Source organism: Plecotus auritus (genome assembly GCF_963455305.1).
Source record: "Plecotus auritus genome assembly, chromosome: 8".
Lineage (NCBI taxonomy): Eukaryota > Metazoa > Chordata > Mammalia > Chiroptera > Vespertilionidae > Plecotus > Plecotus auritus.
In genome coordinates this window covers 54670953-54676223 of record NC_137782.1, presented here as the reverse complement: position 1 = coordinate 54676223, position 5271 = coordinate 54670953, and positions in this window count along the sequence as shown.

The window sequence follows — 5271 nt, the reverse complement described above, 5'->3', positions numbered from 1 at the left end:
CGGAGCATCTGTGGGCGGGACCACACCAAATGAGGCAGGGCCTGGAGGCGGATCCGTGCGCACGCTCCTCCTCCAATCCTGGGTCAGGAAAGATTATCCACACGCTTCCACGTGACACACGGATCCCACTGTTGCAGGAGCCCACTCTTAACACGTTAGAGGTGAAGTTTGGAAGCCCTAACGCCTGGGGACTCACCACATCAGTCCTCCATGGCTGTAATAAACCTTTACAGTGTTAGAAGAAAGGCATTCCTTTGGATGTAATACCAGTTGTTCAGTATCTGGTTTTCATTAGGTGTTCTTTGCAGAAACAAGTCTTTACAGGAGCAGGGAAGGCATGATCCCAGCCCACTGAGCTCCACCAACCAGTGTTAGGGCATTTCAAACTGGGAACCAGCGATCCTCAGGGCTGTGGAGCCCTAGGATCTTTTGGTTGATGTTGAATCGGGGGTTCCTCTGGATATGTCACTCAGTCTTTACCTCTCTCAAAATTTAATTCCAAGGGCCAAGAATGATGGCCCACGAAGCCAGAGGAGCCCCTACTTTAAGGATTTCCTTGAGCCCCTCTGGCAGGCCAGGTCTACCTATCTCCAGACTTCTATTTTAAGATAAGACCCTGGTTCATTTAAGCCAGAATTTGTTACCTTCACTCCTGATACCAGAACTCACACGTATTGAGTGCTACTACATATCAGGCACTGTTCTGAGTGACAAACATGCATTCAATCATTTAAGAGGAAATTAATCCAAGGTTTTCATTTAATATCAGGCATTGCTCTAGCTGTTTCATTTATTAGAAACAGTCCTTTTTCCCCAAACCACCTGTCTATCTTCCCTAAAATAACATGTTGAACATCTTAAAAGCTCTTCTTCAAGTTTTCAGCGATTGCAAATCAGTGGTGAAGCACAAAGGCTTTGGATTCAACTGGCTGGGGGTGAATCCTGGTTTTCCCAGCGTGTGATCTTGCATGAGGTGTTTAACCGCTCTAACACTTGGTTTTCACATCTAGATAAGGGAAATTAATAACAGTACCCATGCCATTCCATTTTAGAAGGAATTCAGTGCCAGGTACCCAGTAAGCTCCCAATAAACAGGAGCTATTCTAGTGACATTTGTTCACCCTTCCGCTGATAGCAAAGACAAGACTAACTCAGCTCCCATTAAGTCAGTCACATTGTGGTTGCATACATTCCAACACACAGTCCATCTCTTATTTTCTTCTTAAGAAAATACAGCCAGTGCAGTCATATTTGGACGGTGAACACTGAAGTATTAGTTTACTTTATTTATATTAACACAAACTGCCTAACTTCTTTTTGGTAAGTGGCAGATATTTTATAAATAGCCTGAGGGTCATCACACAGATCTGGACAGATCAGAGCTAATACAATTAATTTGGTATGTTTTAATTGTATTGTAGATATTATGGTAGTTAGTGTTAAGGAATTTGTCAATTATAATTAAATTTCCAGTTGAATTTTTCATGTTTACCCTTTAGTCAATGAATAAAACATGAAGGTCAGAATTGCTTTGAATGAAATTTAGGTTAGAAAAGAGAAAGGAGAATGATGCTATATTTGCACAGTATGTATTGATATCTGTTGCCTATGTATTAACATGTTATGTGTGGGTTAAGCTATCAAATAGTATGTCTTATACAGTCAGTGTATGTGAAGATACTTTTCTTGGTCCTGCTAAGTTTACATAGCCTAAGTGACCCCATTTCATCCTTTACTATATATATATAGTAAATGTAAAATTAGGGCTCACACTTGAAAGAGGATATGTTGCTTATTATAAATCAAAGCTGTTTAACTTTTCTTTGGATCTGAAAAGGTCAGCAATAATATGCCCCTTTACACCTCCATTGGTATAAAACATTGTCTTTCATTCATTTGACAAATTCAAGGCACAGTTAAGTGGAAGAGGAGAGGGCAGTAAAAGTAGGCAGGAGAATAGAAAGCAAAAGAGGAGAGAAAGAAATGTTTGGAGAGGGAAGAAAACTGTTCTTATTTGAACTATGGTATCTGCACCATTTTGACCTCAGAATAAATATTTGTAGATATTGATTTCCCAACATAGAATGACAACGGATCCATTAGAAGGAAGCTAGGCAAAACATTTAAACCAGGACTCAAAGCTAGACCTAAAAAAAAGAGGTCATGTACACAGACAGGGAACAATTGCACACCTCCACTACATTAATGAAAAATTGAACCAGAGATTTCAGGGGCTTTTCAAAATCCATTCTCTAGAGACAAAGTCTTTTGCATACATTTGGGGTGTTGGAGCATATTCAGTACGAAGCTCAAAGAAATTTTAATGACATGTGAGATAATAATAAAAACGTTTTGTCACCTACTGACTAGCTTCGAAAGTGAAGGATTTTTCTATCTGTTTCAGTGTTCCAAGTTGTGACACCATGGCAAGATGACATTGGAAAGAGCGTTGTCAATAGCGAACCTCCAGCAATGCAAATCCCACCAGACAAACAAATGCTTCACACAATTTAGGTCAGAATTAGGGGTTTCTTCTTCTCCCCCCACAAAACAGCAAGTATATGGTAAAGCTGAGCATCATTTCAAACTCAATAACTTGAAATATGGGATATTTCACTCAAATCAGAGTTGGCTGAAATTTGCCATAATTTAAGGTTGCTAAGAAAATTCATAGCAGCACATTAAATCTAATTCAAAAAGCAAACAATATTAGCTTATTAATTATTCAGGAGAAATAATACATGCCGATAATTACAGATTAGTTGGCTTGCTTGTTAAAACACCATTGTACTTCCACTTGTTATCATTGTTACAATATGTAACTGAAATAAATAAAACTCCATTAAAATTTCTGACAGTGCTGACCAATGTATAAATTAATATTTCATGAAAAACAATACTGCCTTAACCTCTTCACTAAATCAAAGTGTTTTTCATCCTAATTGTTATACTGAGTGAAGTTTTGCTATATATTTTAAAGCATGAGAATAAATCATTTATTAAATCATCTATATCACCCCAGAATTCAAGGATGCTTCAATATTAGGAAATTTACTAATGTAATATACTACATTAAGTGATGATAATATCTCAATAGATGCAGAAAAGAATTTTATCAAATAATCGTCATTAATGACAAGAAGTTTTAGTAACTTAGGAAAAAAGATAATTCCTTAACCTGATAAAACTGATTTTTCAAAAACCTACAGCAAATACTATTCTTTTTTTAAATTGTAAATACTATTCTTAATGGTAAACTTTTAAAAACTATTTTTATGACAGTTACAAATAAGAAAAAGATTCTTATTATTACCTTTATTATTTAATACTAGAGGCCCAGTGCATGAAATTCGTACACAGGTAGGGTCCCTAGGCCTGGCTGGGGATCAGGGCCTATTAGGTTCCCTGTCTCCCCGCCTTCTCCTTCTCTCGCTCCCTCAGCACCTTGCTGCTGCCGCTGTTCCCCTGCCATGTTCCACGCCGCCCCCTTGTGGTCAGCGCACATCATAGTGTGCGATTGAACTCCCGGTCTCCCAGTCGAACTCATGAGGGGACACTTTGCATATTAGCCATATATATGAATGAAATTCGTGCACGGGGAAGTGTGTCCCTCAGCCCAGCCTGCACCCTCTCCAATCTGGGACCCCTCGAGGGATGTCCGACTGCCCGTTTAGGCCTGACCCCTACCAGGATTGGGCCTAAACGGTCAGTCGGACATCCCTCTCACAATCCAGGACTGCTGGCTCCCAACTGCTCACCTGCCTGCCTTCCTGATTGCCCCTAACCACTTTTTCCTGCCAGCCTGATCACCCTCTAACCACTCTCCTGCCAGCCTGATTGATGCCTAACTGCTCCCCTGCCAGCCTGATTGCCCCTAACTGCCCTCCCCTGTAGGCCTGGTCCCCCCAACTGCCCTCCCCTGCAGGCCTGGTCTCTCCCCCCTCAACTGCTCACCCCTGCAGGCCTGGGTCCTTCCCAACTGCCCTTCCCTGCAGGCCCAGTCACCCCCAACTTCCCTCCTCTGCCAGCCTGGACACCCCTAACTGCCCTCCCCTGCAGGCTTGATTGCCCCCAACTGCCCTCCATTGCAGGCCTTGTCCCTCCCAACTGCCCTCCCCTGCTGGCCTGATCACCCACAACTGCCCTCCATTGCAGGCCTGGTCCCTCCAAACTGCCCTCCCCTGCTGGCCATCTTGTGGTGGCCATCTTGTGTCCACATGGGCAGCATCTTTGACCACATAGGGGCAGCCATCTTGTGTGTTGGAGTGATGGTCAATTTGCATATTACTCTTTTATTAGATAGGATAGAGGCCTGGTGCATGGGTAGGGGCCGGCTGGTTTGCCCTGAAGGGTGTCCTGGATCAGGGTGGAGGTTTCCTTGAGGCGTGGGGCGGCCTGGGCAAGGGGCCTGTGGTGGTTTGCAGGCCGGCCATACACCCCGGCAACCCAAGCAAAGACCCTGGTATCTGGGATTTATTTATTTTCCATAATTGAAACTTTGTAGCCTTGAGCAGAGCCAAGCCTCCTGCTTGCTCTGTGGCTGCAGCCATTTTTGTTGGGATTTATTTATCTTCTATAATTGAAACTTCATAGCCTTAAGCGGAGGCCAAGGCAGGCCAGGGCTGCCGAAGCTTGGCTTCCACCATTGCTGGAGAAACCCAAGCCTCCTGCTCACTCCATGGCTGCAGCCATCTTGGTTGGGTTAATTTGCATACTTGCTCCTGATTGGCTGGTGGGCATGGCTTGTGGGTGTAGTGGAGTGATGGTTAATTTGCATATTACTCTTTTATTAGATAGGACTAGGGGCCCGGTGCACGAAGATTCATGCACAGGGGGTGGGTCCCTCAGCCCGACCTGCACCCTCTCCAATCTGGGACCTCTCAGGGGAGCCCTCTCCAATCCGGGAGTTTCTGTCTGTCTTTGCAATCATATGAGTGAAGTTTTATGATATCTTCCCTTTAATTTTTCCTAGACACTCTGATTTTACTTATGTCTCTCACCTTTGCTTTCCCTCCATCCCCCACCGCAATACTAACTTGCTCCAGGCTCACTTTGCTCTAGTGTCTAGGAGATCCGTCTGTCACCAGAACTATGATTCCCAGAATTCCTGGTGCTCCCCACACTCTGGGTTTTCCCTTCCTGCTCTGTCTCCATCCCATGGCCTCTGGCTCTGCCAAGTCCTCCAAACCTCCAGCTCTCCATCTGGCAGCTTGGGAGCCAAGTTCCCCATGCCGCTCCTCTCTCCGCCGGCTCTCCCGCTCTGCTCTCCGC